The sequence below is a fragment of the Ceratotherium simum genome, chromosome 15 (assembly GCF_057802395.1).
Source record: "Ceratotherium simum simum isolate JZ-2026a chromosome 15, ASM5780239v1, whole genome shotgun sequence".
NCBI classification, from domain to species: Eukaryota; Metazoa; Chordata; class Mammalia; order Perissodactyla; family Rhinocerotidae; genus Ceratotherium; species Ceratotherium simum.
The window spans coordinates 60,357,783-60,373,526 of NC_141914.1; positions in this window are offsets into that span (position 1 = coordinate 60,357,783).

The window sequence follows — 15,744 nt, forward strand, 5'->3', positions numbered from 1 at the left end:
TACTTAATATTTTCTTTAAATGCACACACTTTTTAAACTTAAATTTAAAGTGTATTAGAAAAAAATACAACTAGCAAATTGAACTCATTACTCTATAGTTCTTCCTTGGATCAGATTTTCTTTTTACATAAAATAAATATGTGTTTATTAAAATACAAAGTGTTAGTTGGTGTACCTCCTAAAACCATCTTGTACAATGCCATCTTGTGCTCATGCCACACTCTGGAGACCACTGCACTAGACCTTGATGTTTCTGATCTGGTGTTTGCATGTTTAAATTACAGGTACCCGTGACGTAAGGTACACGGCAAAAGCTAGTGAAAGCTTTAGTAAAAGCATAGGAGAATGTTGTGGGCAACAGTCTTTGTTATCAGATTATACATGCTTTTCCACAGTCTGGCAATGTCTGCTCTCTCTTCAGGAACCATGGGGATAATTTTTCCTAAATTATGAATGTATTTAAATTTTGTAAAGAAAGTCACACATGAGCTTTTCCAAAGTGATGTAAAGACTATCCGTGCAAAACCTGGTTTCTCGGTTTGTTATTATACTCCTGCTTTACAATGAGTAATTCTGTAAATAATCACTCTGCGAACAGAATCATGATCTGCAGTAAGGCTGTGTTATATTCCATAAGAAAATCAGAGAGGTAATTCCACGGATAAACAGAGAGACAATCCTCACATTTGTTTCAACTGAGACCATCTGAATGGTGTAATCTAAGCTATGTGCTTATAACTTTTAAGATACTTAAAGACAAGAGAATAGCATGCACGTATATAACCTGGGGGTTAAGAACACATTCAAACTTCCATTGATTTTGTCAGTGATGAACTAACTCCTGGCATGAAACAGTATCAGGAATGTTAAGCAAGTAGTGAATATTATGGCAAAATAAGGCTCTCAAATGCATATAACGGATATTGTCTACTAATTTTAATTTCTCTATAGACATACATTTTCCATGACCTCAGTGGAAGGATTTATAGGTGCCCAAAGAAAAGAATATTGTAGAAAATATTCCTTAGAGAATTTTAACCCTGCTTTTCTTAAATTAGTACTGGCGGACAAACATGGGAGAATTCTTCTCAAGTTAAGATAGATTTCACAAGCAATATTTTAAAGTCTTATTGAATTAAATTGCTATATTTATAGTTAGTCAAAATTACTTAAAAGTTATATTTTCTGGCAATGGACTGGAATTGAATTTCAATTAATATTGAAAATTATGTAAGACTAAGATCTTTTAATGTTCTACTAGTCTAAAAAGTTTTTGTAATATTACAGATCAATTAAAGCTAATTTTTTTTATAATGGAACGAGTTTTCTCAAACTTGGTCTTTTCAAGTTCTTATGATTATTACAATATTGTGCTGATAGAGCAACCTACCGTCCTAAAAGGGTTCATGCACTGTAGCTGAAGATTCCTAACCATTGCGTTCAATCTCATGAGGCACAGAAAATCAATGTGGTGTGTGCCCAAAGTTCAGAAATTCTATAATGATTATGGATTTTCTTACTTTTTCACTTTCATGGTTTAATAAAATAATTAATGTACACTGTGTCTTGCACAGGACAGCTTTGATGGTCCCCAAACCATGATAGACAATAGTGGGAGCATTCCTAAGATGGTGTCTAAGGTATCTTAAGGAAGAAATTCTACTTTTCCTTTTGAAAATATTAACCCTGTGTAGTCATAAATTGTGAAGCCAACTTAATTTTGTTGCATCTTTAGAATCTTAAATATAAATTATATCATCTTTGTATATTCTGAATTCATACACAGAATTTTCTTAACAACACAGTAGTTGAATCTGAAACACACTTATCCTATGACAATATTTACCTTGATCCAGAAAGACAAGATTTCCCTCTTCTCCAGCATTTATATAGCATAGTGCTTTGTAGTCATTAAGGGAGTAAAAAGAATTACTAGACATCACTTATCCTCTCCCTCAAAATATATAAGAGAATATTGGATCACAGAGATTAAGCCATTTGCCCAAAATAAATACTAGATAAGACTAATGAATAATTTTTAAACTTCTGCAGTTTCTGAGCATCTTGATCCATAGAATAATACTGAAGCTATATTATACATTCACTCATTTCTTTAACAGATATGGAAACAGATACTGAAAAAGCACTGTAAGAGCTACAAAGATAATTAAGACATACTACAGATTCCCAAGAACTGTATAGTAGACAGTGGGGGCAAGCATATGCAGAAATTATAATACAGGACAGGAGGTGTTGAGTAGAGAAGAGAATCAAAAAGCAAGGTGTTATATGAGTTCAACCTCTTGCTGGAAGAGTTGGCATTTACAACTGGTCTTGAAGAATGAGTAGGGTTTTATAGAAGAAGGCATACCAGGTAGAAGAGATATATAAACAGAGTCACAGATGTGGAAGGTGTAGAAAATACATGGTGAAGGCAAATAGTTGGGACCTGACTCCACAGGTGAAGCTGTTGAATAAGGGCCCCTGGCAGGATTTTGAGTGGAAGTGGCATGCACTTGGTTGATTTGTGGACATTGCTTTAGCAGGACTGTATTGGAATTACAGAGTGGAAAGGCTGGAGGTGGAACACCAGAGGGTAGATTAGTATAGTAGTCCAGACAAGAGTTCATGAAGTTCTGAAGAAAGATGTGGATAATGGGAATAAACAGGAAGCAGCTGACTCAAATTCTATTTGGAGAAGGGAAAGAATTTTTTCCCTGTTAAATGCTCTTTGAAACCATTACCAGCCATTGCCACTTAGCAGGGCTGCAGCGTATGAGATTGGCTCCAATTAGAGGATCACCCTCTATTTAAGAATATTACAGCTTCTCTGAAAAATGTGAAATAATAGGAACTATATTTTCATTTGGGCAACAGACAACTAACCCCACAGACTCAGTATTCCTAAGAATTCTTAAAATTAAAGGAAAATACAAATCTGATACATTACTCTAAGTATTATGGGGGAAGAATGTGGAAATTGACATTAAAAAAATAGCTATCATGTTGGCTCAAAGAATGCAAAGCACAACTCAATGGTGACCTTTGCAAGTAATACAGTGCAATAAAACTTTCTAATTTTTGCTAACTGTTTGTGAGGGAAAATATAGAAGACAGCAGCCAGAATAAAAATAAGGGTTATCTTAAAACCCTTACATGTGATAGTTGTGAAGGGACCTGACACATCTCCCGGTCCAGCCCTGCAATTCTACAGAAGGAGACAATGGGTCCCTTAGAGGTCAGGTGATTTTCATTCCTACAGCTACTTAGCAGCCGGCTTGATGAGAGAGCCTGGGCCTCCAACGCTGGCCGCATGTCTCATTTCTCCACTAGAAGAGACTTAGAGCACTCATGTCAGTGCTCTAAATGTTTGCTACTCAAAGTGGTCCAGCAGGATCAGTGTCTCCTGGGAGCTTGTTAGAAAGGCAGAATATCAGGCCTCACACCCAAACCCACTGAATGAAATCTAATTTTAGTGAGATCCGCAGGTGATTCTTACACACATTAAAGTATGAGAATCAGTGCTGGCAGGTGCCATCGGCCCTGGAGTGTTCCATCTCCAAGAGCTATGCATTAGTACTGAAGTATTGTAGTATTGAACAGAAATAGCCTTGCTATGCTCAGTTCCCTCATGCCCCTGAGACCTGAGACCCCAGACCCCCACACGCCGACTCATTCAATACCTCAGCTCCCAATGCACTCAAATTCTACTTCTTCACCTATTAATCAGGAATCTGTTTCCTGGAAACTCTCCAGGAAAACTGGTGAATTAAAGGAAATCAATCCATATTCATAAATATATCATCAAGTTTCTGAGCCTGCAAAGAACTAGAGGTTTGTTATTTAAAAAAAAAAAAAGCCAGTAGAAATACTTTCATTTTGATCATTGGCAACTCACTGAATAATCTTAAATTTTAATCTCATAATGGTATATATTTGAATATCTGATTCCCAAAAGAAAATTTGATAATGCTGGTTGTCTTTGGAGGCTTGTGGAACATAGAATACTTAGACAACTTATTAGAATTATGAAGGAAATACTAAGTACCATTATTCCTCCTGAAAGTAGTTCTTAATCACTTAAATGTAAAACTGTAACTTGCAGTATTACACCTAGATCTATTTTTTTAAAGGTAGAACTAACAGCAATTGAATGAGAACTTGGTTCCAAGTCTCAATTTCCAAGTCTGTATTTAACACGTAAGGCATCATGCTCGCTGGCCCATGAGCATTGTCAGCTCTTCTCATTATACCACAGGGTGGCCACATGTTTTAAACTTTTTGAATTCAGAAAATAATGAAAGGGATTGATTTCATTTGCCGTTAAAAAGTTTTTGAATATCTTTTATTAATGTACTGCTGATATTTAGCTTGTATGGTTATTTGTTATTGCTATTAATAATTCCCATAAATAATAATAATTCAGGTCCAAGAATTAGACAGACATATGATTTAGAATATTGTAGCATTTTTATATAGAGGCTTTGATAAGACTTAACACTGGGAATATATTTTTTTTCTGAAAAATATGAACATCTGGCTTTGCACTGTGCTCCAGTGTCAGATACATACACTTTTCTCCCAGGTGAGCTTGATATGGTCTCCAACACGTTAATCCAAAGACATGCCTTCTGAATTCTGTCTTCTTAAAGTAGATGAGTTCTATAGTTGTAATTTTCTATCTGGAACCTTAAATTTGCAGGGATTCAAGGTTACTGCCAGGATTCAAGTGACTACTTCTTGTCACTGACTTAAAGCAGAATTTCTTAAAACCCAGGGCAGCCAAGTTTCCATTCTCTATTACTAGACTTTTAAAATGGTTGAGGTTGGAGCTGAGATCTCATATGATCTCAAAACTAGAATCTTTTTGTTTTTCTAAGGAGTACACATTACTCAGTCTAGAGCTGAGGTTAGTGAGGAAAGGTGAGGGTGGGGAGAAAAGAGTCCACTGCCTTATTTAATAGTTGTGATCAGGTAAGGGCCTGATCCACGTGTTCCCTCCAGGATTGTAAGTCAACGCTTTTGTCAACGTACCCTGGAAGTTTCTTTAAAAACTATGTACCTCTTGCTCATTTTTATGTTTACATCCAAAATATTTCCTCATAAATTTAAATGGTTGCAAAGGATTTTGTAAAGATAACCAGTATATTATAAATATGGACATTTAAAAAATAAAACTGTTACTGTAAGATATTTTATGATTGTAAACCTTTTATTGAACTCATATTAAACTACTACAAAAATATATACATAACTTTATAAAGTTCTTCTCCATTGAGTTATTATTATTAATAAACTATTATTTAAAACAACATAAATATATTACAAATTTTGATAAATCATTATTAAGCATAAAAGTCAAATTTTATTGACAATGCATTTCTTGATGAGATGAATCAATATCTAATATTTTCTTTTACATTTAATGAAAAAGAAGGTAAATGCAGCCAAAAATAATTGGTCTGTACTTAGAATCTTATTTAATTTTTATTAATAGGAAGTAGAAAATATTAAACATTTTAAGATGAAATAAGATGAGGATTTTACTGTATTGTAGTAAACATTTCAAATAGTATCTGGTAAGAATTGTTTTAACTACTTCATTGCATAATAAGTGCGAAGTGGAAGGATCTCATAGAAACTTTATCTAGTATATCTTGAAAATTTCGGTAGTCTAAGAAAACATTCTTATTACATTTAAAAGAATTAGTGACACTAACCTAGACTGCTTTGCTATTTAAAGTTTCTTTTCTTTCTAGCTAATGATGTTTCCTAGGGATAAATATCAAGAAGAGCTGAAAAGAGCTTCTTATATTTAAATTCATTGCAGGAGGGGACATTTCTTACTGATGTTATTTTGCCTTGCTTTCATGAAGCTGTCCCTCAAATGCATACTTGGAAAATCCAGGGCATAGAAGAAGAAAACCATTAGTCCAAAATTGTCTAACTAACTCCCATCACTGTAATCTACCTTGAATGTGAACTCAGAAAATCCCACCATGAACTAAAATACCATGTTTCTACATGACACTTCAACAGGAATATTTATAGGTAGAGTACCTCAGCTCAGAGAGGTGGACCCTCAGACCTCAGATCCAAGACAGGGGCTGTGCTCCCCTCCCTCAGCCTGCCTCCACCCAGTGGGGCAGAGTGTCAGGGAGAGCCACCTCATCCCTCTTCTGGCCTTGGGCCCCAGAGCACAGAAGAGGGAAACTTCTGAGTGCAGCACTGGTGGTGTCCTTGTGGTTCTCTGTGGCCATGTCCGCCTGGAACTCTTTATGACACTCTTAACCAGTGGACTCCCAGAACGGACCAAGCCCATCCACCTTACGCAGTCTAAGGCTGACCTGCAGTCACCAAGAGGAAAGTTTTCCTTCAATTTCCAGCCCTGGCAGCAGTGGGAGAAGTAGCGAAGAGGAATGTGAGCCATAAAGATCAAGTCTGGGGTCAGGGAGGGCGTAAATTCTTTGTAACTAACATGGTTGGAACTCTGATCCAATAATTGTTAATGTCATCAAATTCTTGATATCTACATGACTCACTAACTTGGCGAAAAACAGATTATATTTGTTTTTACCATTTGTGCCCTGGACATAGCCCACTGGTAGGGAGAAATGGCCCTATCTGATGGAAAGAGGTATTTTTTCCGTGTTTTGATGTTATTACTCATGACTCAGAAATAGTCATACAACCAATTTTAAAGTTTGTTTTGCTTATGTATTAAAGGCCCTCGAAAATGTTTGTCCAACATTTGGTGCTTTAAACTGGCCACGCTGCATTTCAGCAGCATATGTGTGCAGCGTCTATGTCGCTGCTCTTCCTCGGTTCCTGATGTCCTAAATGTTTCTAATGCTGACTTCACAGGTGCACTCTTAACCATTAATGGACCCCGAGAGCCAGAGCTCCTGCAACTATCCCCACCCCTCCAGGAACGAGGGTGGCTGTTGGAAGGGCAGGAAGGGTGGGCGTCCGACTGGGCCTGAGGCACGTGACCTGATTGAGCGTATGATCCTGACTGTATTTCAACCACAAAATCTTTATGAACTGTTCATTTATTTATTTTTATCAGTTAATAAAATGTCTCATCTGGCCTTCCTTAGTGTAGAAGTAGCTCAACTTTTAATGAAGAAACTGTGTATTCATACACAGTTTAATGACTGAAACTCAGTCATTAAAGGTGTCATACAAACCTTATTCCAAATGTAATGCCATGGGTTTCAGTATACAGATCTTCTCATAAATGTTCTGAATTTTCCTGGAAACGTGACAAGGATATTGTCTCAGCAGTTTTCCTCAGCCACCTTTGGATTTAGTCTTAGCACTCCCGAGGGGACAACTTAACCTCAGATCTTCTGATTTATCTAAGTGTGTGTAAAACTGGGGCTATTATACTCTCTTAGCCAACTCAGATTAGGATCAGGGTCTCAGTGCAGGTCAGACTGAGGGATTTTCTTTCATGACCAAAGGACCTGCATACAAAAGGGATGGTGCGCTCCTCGCCTCTCGAAAGGCGCTCTCCACAGGCGTCAGCTATGCCCTCCATTTGTGTCCCAGTTTAAAAGCAGGAACTAGATTTCTAGCGTAAACTGGTGCGGCATCTGGATAACAGGCCTGGGGAAGCCCCTTCCAATATCCCATTAAAAGCCCTGCAATGGAAAAGAAAAGATCACACACTCACAGCACACAGGTGACAAAGTCACCAAATCAGAAGCTGGACCCCGCACTGTGCCACGTGGTGCTGCCCCTCAAGGCATCCAGGCAGCTTTGCTGGGGACGTTCCAAAATGGCAGCTCCTGAGAAAGGCTAAGGAAGAAGCTTGTGTGCGTGGCGGTGGGGAGGGAGAGAGGGGCAGCAGTGCGGTATATCCAGAAGTGGAATTCTCTCAAGGGCAGCAGTGGTTTAGCGTGTGAGAGACCGTGCAGCAGGGACAGAGAAGCGTGCCTGTCTGGTGGGAGTAGCAATGAGAATGATAGTTTACATCTGTTCTTTATGATGGGCAATGCACAGTGCTAAGAGCTTTAAAACTATTTCATTTAATCCTCCCAAGAACCCTATGAGGTTAATAAATTTTTTAGCTTCCTTTTACAAATGAGAAAACTGAGGCACAGAGAGGTTAAGTGACTCACCCAAAGCCACACAGCTAATAAACGGCAAAGCCTGGACTGAGGACCAGGCACTGTAAACTGGGGATTGAGCTGGGACCCAGGCATACCACCTTGCCCTCCAGTTGTGTCTCTGAGAAAGATATGACTCTCACCCAGAGCAAACTTGAGAGACAACCTTGCACCATCCGTTGACATAAAGATCTAACTTCATTGGAGGATGAGCAATCAAGAAAAAAGAAAGAATGAAAAAAAATAGCTTAGAACCTATGGGAAAAGCATTATAGAACAAGAGGAAGAAAGTAGCTTGTAGAAAAAACAATAAAATGAAACAGACCTCAGGGAAGATCTACTGCAGATTCTCGTAAGGACCCTTTAGAAAGCTCCTGGGGGCTGGCCCGGTGGCGTAGTGGTTAAGTACTCGTGCTCCGCTGCTGGTGGCTGGGTTTGCATCCCGGGCGTGCACCGACGCACCGCTTGTCAGGCCATGCTGTGGCGGCGTCCCATATAAAGTGGAGGAAGATGGGCACGGATGTTAGCCCAGGGCCAGTCTTCCTCAGCAAAAAAGAGGAGGATTGACAGATGTTAGTTCAGGGCTGATCTTCCTCACACACAAAAATAAATAAATAAATAAAACATTATTTAAAAAAATACATTAGAAAGCTTCTGAGTATCCTGTAGAAGCAGAATATTATAGGCCTCATTTTCCTTTTTTTAAAATGTGTCATTTTCTATATTAGGTCTGTAGGTCCTGTGCTTTCTGATTTATTTCTAGAATATGGTGTCCTAGCTATAGCCTTAAAAAAGCAGGTCCTTCTAAATACAAAGGAGAAAACGAGTATTAAGCTGGTACAAAAGGAGAGAGAAATAACAAATGATACAGCTCTTCACAAGAAAAACTCTTCAGATGAAGTCAAAGGCCAAAATTTACGAGAATAAAAACAAGTTCTAAATTTAGTAATCATAACAATGCTCCTAAAAATGGTTTATGTAAGTCCAATTTTGAGAATAGGTCTTCAAAAGTTAAAGTTTCTTTTGTGGAATAAAGCCTTCTATTCTCAAAGGTCATTTATGCTCATTTTTCGTTGTTGATAAGAGTATGAAATTAACACTTTCGAGTGTCTGCAAACTTCCAATGCTTTGCTTGAGGGCAGAGGACCTAAGACTGTCTTCACTCTTCTTTCTTTGATTTATTTCTACATCTTATTATGTGCTTTCCATTTCTCTTTCTTTTTTTTTTTGGTCCTTTCTTGCCATCTTCTGAACAGATTTTCTTTCTTCTTTTCTTCTTTTGCTTATTTCTTCCCCACTCCCTACTTTTGCTCCCTTGGAAGTAATCATCTCTGCTTATTTTCAGGAGTTGCCTTAGACATTTTAAGATGCTTACTTAATTTCTTGATGCTTCATCCAAACAATGCAAGAAACTTAGAATATTTTAACTACAGTTTTTCACCCCATTCCAATTTATATTATATTTTGGCCAGTATTTGAATTCTATCTTGTTTGTTTAACCTCGCAAATTAGACATTATTATTATTGTTTATGTCGAGAATGTTTATTTAGATTTACCCAACATATTTATCCATTTCTTTGCTCACCATTTCTTCTTGCATCTCAGACCTGCCTCCACTTGGCCTCATAATATTTGTGCATAAAGCAGTTTTTCATTTCTAAAAGTTTTATTCAATTTTTCTTCAATCTTCCTGTTTTTTAAAAAACTACCTCTTATTCCTTGCTCACAAACTTTTGTTTCTTTACTATATCAAACATGCTTCTTTTATTTCTGTGTCTGGTCATCTTTACAGGTCTGATTTTGCTGCCTATTATCTCCGCTGGTTCTCACTCAGGGAGCTTCTGTTCTCCTGTTGGGGGAAGGGCAGAGCGTGCCGATGTGGGTTTTAACGTCAGTTTACGTCTCTTGGAACTTTATCTACAGGAATTTTTGAGACCTGGGCTGAGATTGCATTCTTTCAGAAAAGATTTGCATCTGCTGCTCTCAGTTGATTATATAAACATTCTGGGAGCCCTTTAATTAAAATTCTCCTCTTACAATTTTTCAGATACAGGTGATATAATTTCATACAAAAATCCACATGAGCGCCAGGCTGCAGTTACAAATTCTCAAGTGAGGTTTCCTCCCACTCTGCCCCCGGCATAGAGATCAAGTCAGACGTGTTGCTGTCCACTTCTGCATGGTGGCTTACTTTTTACTTACCCTTAATTGAAAGTGAAGTCCTTTGAGATTCTAGCTTTATGTGGGAGTCTCCTACAAGACTTCCAATTTGGTGTGGGCCCAAGGCTTTATCTCCCGTCGTTTACTATCAAAAAAGTTCAAGTTTTCCAGGTTTGGGCAGAAATACTGAGAGAGCTGGCTTTGGTTCTCCTCTCCCTGAGTTGCCACTTTTGTCTTATTTTGACCTCTGTAGACTCCTTACTTCTGTGCCATCTTGGTGATGCCTTTTAGAACTTTCTCGTTTTCAGTGTATAGGTCTTCCTCTTTGGTTAAATTTATTCCTAGATATTTTACTCTTTTTGTTGCAATTGTAAATGGGATTGTATTCTTGATTTCTCTTTCTGCTAGTTCCTTGTATCGAAATGCAACTGATTTTTGTAAGTTGATTTTGTACCCTGCAACTTTGCTGTAGTTGATTATTTCTAATAGTTTTCTGATGGATTCTTTCCATCTATATATAGAATCATGTCATCTGCAAACAGAGAGTTTCACTTCTTCCTTTCTAATTTCGATACCCTTCATTTCTTTTTCTTGCCTTACTGCTCTGGCCAAAACATCCAGTACTATGTTGAATAGGAGTGGTGAGAGTGGGCACCCTTGTCTTGTTACTGTTCTCAGAGGGATGACTTTCAATTTTTCACTGTTAACTATGATGTTGGCTGTGGGTTTGTCATGTACGGCCTTTATTATGTTGAGGTACTTTCCTTCTGTACCCATTTTATTCAATTTTTATCATAAATGGATGTTGGATCTTGTCAAATGCTTTCTCTGCATCTATTGAGATGATCATGTTGTTTTTTTATTCCTCATTTTGTTAATGTGGTGTATCACATTGATTGATTTGCGGTTGTTGAACCATCCCAGTGTCCCTGCTATAAATCTCACTCGATCATGGTGTATGATCTTTTTAATGTACTGTATTCAGTTTGCCAATATTTTATTGAGGATTTTCACATCTATGTTCATCAGCAATACTGGCCTGTAATTTTCCTTCTTTGTGTTGTCCTTGTCTGGGTGATGTTGGCCTCATAGAATGAGTTAGGAAGCATTCGTCTTCTTCAATTTTTTGGAATAGTTTGAGAAGGATAGGTATTAAATCTTCTTTGAATGTTTGGTAGAAGACATTATTGAAAGAAATTGAAGAAGATATAAAGAAATGGAAAGATTTCCAAGCTCATGGATTGGAAAACAAACACACTTAAAATGTCCATATTACCTAAAGCAATCTATAGATTCAATGCAATCCCGATCAGAATCCCAATGACGTTCTTCACAGAAATAGAACAAAGAATCCTAAAATTTATATGGAACAACAAAAGACCCTGAATAGCCAAAACAATCCTGAGAAAAAAGAACAAAGCTGGAGGCATCACAATCCCTGACTTCAAAATAATATACTACAAAGCTAGAGTAATCAAAACAGTATGGTACTGGCACAAAAACAGACACACAGATCAATAGAACAGAACTGAAAGCCCAGAAATAAAACCACACATCTATAGACAGCTAATCTTCAACAAAGCAGCCAAGAACATCCAATAGAGAAAGGAAAGTCTCTTTAATAATGATGTTGGGAAAACTAGACAGACACATGCAAAGAATGAAAGTAGACCATTATCTTACACCATACACAAAAATTAACTCAAACTGGAGTAAAGACTTGAATGTAAGACCTGAAACCATAAAACTCATAGAAGAAAATATAGACAGTACACTCTTTGACATCTGTCTTAGCAGCATCTTTTTGAATACCCTGTCTACTCAGGCAAGGGAAACAAAAGAAAAAATAAACAAATGAGACTTCATCAGACTAAAGAGCTTCTGCATGGCAAAGGAAACCAGGAACAACAAAAAAAGACAACCCACCAACCAGGACAAAATATTTGCAAATCATATATCCGACAAGGGATTAATTTCCAAAATATATAAAGAACTCATACAACTCAACAACAAAAAAATAAACAACCAAATCAAAAAATGGGCAGAGGATATAAACAGACACTTTTCCAAAGAAGATATACAGATGGCCAACAGGCACATGAAAAGATGTTCAACATCATTAATCATCAGGGAAATGCAAATCAAAACTATAGTGAGATATCACTTTACACCGGTTAGAATGGCTATAATTACCAAGACAAAAAATAACAAATGTTGGAGAGGATGTGGAGAAAAGGGAACCCTCATACACTGCTGGTGGGAATGCAAACTGGTGCAGCCACTATGGAAAACAGTATCATGATTGATTTCTCAAAAAATTAAAAATAGAAATACCATATGACTCAGCTATTCCACCACTAGGTATTTATCCAAAGAACTTGAAATCAACAATTCAAAGAGACTCATGCACCCCTATGTTCATTGCAGCATTATTCACAATGGCCAAGATGTGGAAGCAACCCATGTGCCCATTGACTGATGAATGGATAAAGAAGATGTGGTATATATATATACAATGGAATACTACTCAGCCATAAAAAAGACAACATTGTCCCATTTGCAATAAAATGGATGGACCTTGAGGGTATTATGTTAAGCAAAATAAGCCAGAGAGAGAAAGACAAACACTGTATGATTTCACTCATATGTGGAAGATAAACAAATAAATGGACAAAGAGAACAGATTAGTGGTTACCAGAAGGGAAGGGGGTTGAGGCGTGGGCATAAGGGGTAAAGGGGCATGTATGTATGGTGACAGATAAAAATTAGACTATTGGTGGTGAGCATGATGCAGTCTATACAGAAACTGATCAACAATAATGTACACCTGAAATTTCACAATGTTATAAAGCAGTATGACCTCAATAAAATAATTGAAAAAAAGTGTTTTCTTTGTTATTTTATCTAGTACTTTGGTTGTTTTCCTTGGGTAAATCTTTTAGCATATCTAGGTCAACAAACTAAAGGGAATCCTCCATGGAGATGGGGTGCCATCTTTCAGGATGCTGTATATGCACTAATTGAAGACCTCTATAAAGCACTGTGTCAGAAGAATACAGAGGTCTGGGAACCAAAGGATGGAAACAGGAGTGACCCCAATTACCATCATTCCAATGACCCACTGGCTTAAGTTTACCATCCTATTTCTACAACTCTGGGCTCTGCTGAGTCAGATGTTCCCATCCGCAGAGGGGGTGTGCTCTCACTGAAGAAACATCTAGAGTCCCATTGAATTACAAGCTACAGATGCCACCAGGCCACTTTGGATTCACTGTTCCAAGTTTGTCCTCAGGAAGGTAAGTCCATGGGAATTGTAGTAGCTAGCTTTAAAGACATTCCCCAATAATCCCTGCCCCTTGATAGTCATACCTTGTGTGGTGCCCTCCCACACTGTACCAAGGTTGGTCTATGTGACCAACAGAATATGGTGGAAGGGATGGTAGGTAACCTCCAAGATCAGGTTATGAAAGACTATGCCTTCTGTTTTAATCTCTCTCTCTCATTCTCTTGCTTGCTTGCTCTTTCTCACATCACTTGCCAACTTGCCAGCTGCCACTGTCATGAGTACACTCAGGGAGCTTTCAGAGAGGCCTACATGAAGAAGAATGGAGGCCTTTGGCCAACAGCCAGCAAAAACTGAGGCCAGCCAGCCAGCAACGACATGTGTGAGGTTGGAAGCAGATTTTTCAGCCCTGTTGAGTCTTATGATGACTCCAGCACTGGCCAACAGCTTGACTGCAACCTCATGAGAGACCTTGAACCAGAACTAGGCAGCTAAGCTGCTCCTGGATTCCCGGTTCTTTGAAACTGTGTGAGATAATAATGTATATTCTTTAGCTGCTAAGTTTGGGGATAATTTGTTACACAGCAATAGATAACTAATACAGGAACCATGGTGGATCTATGCCCTAAATGTGTAAAGGAAGTAAATCCATGTGGCACAAGGAGTAAAGTGTGGCAGCCATTAAGAGTGCTACTCAAATCTCCATAAGTACCTGCCCCCAGGGGTGTGGTTCACAACAGCCTCCAGCTGTGAGAGACTTCAGGGTCTGCCTTGGATTCCGTGCTGAAGCCCTGTGCTTCCAGGAAGGCCCCAGGCAATGCCCGAGCATGGTTGCAATTTCTGGCCAGGGCAGGACTGCTCAGTGGGCCCTCCTCCCAGCTGGCTGAGACCTGCTCAGCCCTGCGCCCCAGTCTTGAGCTCTTACTCCCCTGGCCTCCTTACTGCTCCCCCTTCCTCCATGGGGGCCAGACCTGCAGTGTGGTCTGAAGATTTCCCAGCCTGCTCTCTCTCCCTCTCCCCTTTACCTTTTATAGGAATTTCCTCCAATAAATCACATACAATTCTAATTCTGTCTTGTATCTACTTCCCAGACGACCTGAATTTTAACTTTATTATTACCTTCCTTTTATTTATTTTGTCTTTAATTTTTCTTTCCTGCTTATGAAAGTGAAAGCTTAGCATAATTATTTTAAACCTTTCTTTTTTTTCTGATATAAGAATTCAAAGCTAGAAAATTCCTTTAGTCATCTGTTTCTGAGAGAAGCAAATCGATACAGTGCTTAATGTAGAATATATTTTTCTGTTTGGAAAAACCCCAGGATATATGTTTTGTTTATTTTGATTCTTTGGTTCTTTTTAGCCCTTACCAAATTAGAACAAACATTGCTATCTAAAATGAATCTTGAAAAGCGATGCTGATTTTTAAGTAAAATGGTTGTCTATACATTTTAACTTTGTGTTATTGTTCATTTATTCATTCAACGAACATTTATTAAGTTCTTTGTGCTGTGGAAGATCAAAATTATGTCTCGTTACCTTGATTATTTTCTTTGATGGACATTTGACCTCCCCCAAACTGTCTAAAGAATTTAACATAGAAGACCTGTTTCAGGAAGGAGTTACTATCATATGATGGCTGTAATGTAATGTAAATTAGATGTTACAATAGGAAAGGCACCAGCAAACCCATCTTATCAAAAATTCTGTCTCTCCCAGGGCACATTCTCTCGGTGGCCCTGTAAAGAGTTGCCAGACAAACATTTACATTTATAAAAGAAACCTCCATTTGTAAAGGTATCTCCTTCTGTGTATTGAGAAGAGGGGGTGATGGCCTTGTCTCTGGACACTCTTATCAGTACGGAAGGACTTAAATCTACATACCCTTGATTACTGTAATTTCTGTCTCCCTTCTGTCTCCCTCCCCACCCCCAACATCCTCCTTTGCCTTTAGTTGAAGATGGTATTTAAGAGGAGAATCACCGCTATTGTGTTGAGAAACTCAGTTTCCCTGGTTTCTCCCATGTATACATGTTATTAAACTTGGTATTATTTTCTCCTGCTAACCTGTCTTTTTAATTATTTGGCCAGCCATAAGAACCTTAAGGGAAAGGGCGGAGAGGGATTCTCCCTCTTCCCCGACAGTGCCAACCATTATGCTGAGGTAGCGAATTAAGGAACATCTTTAC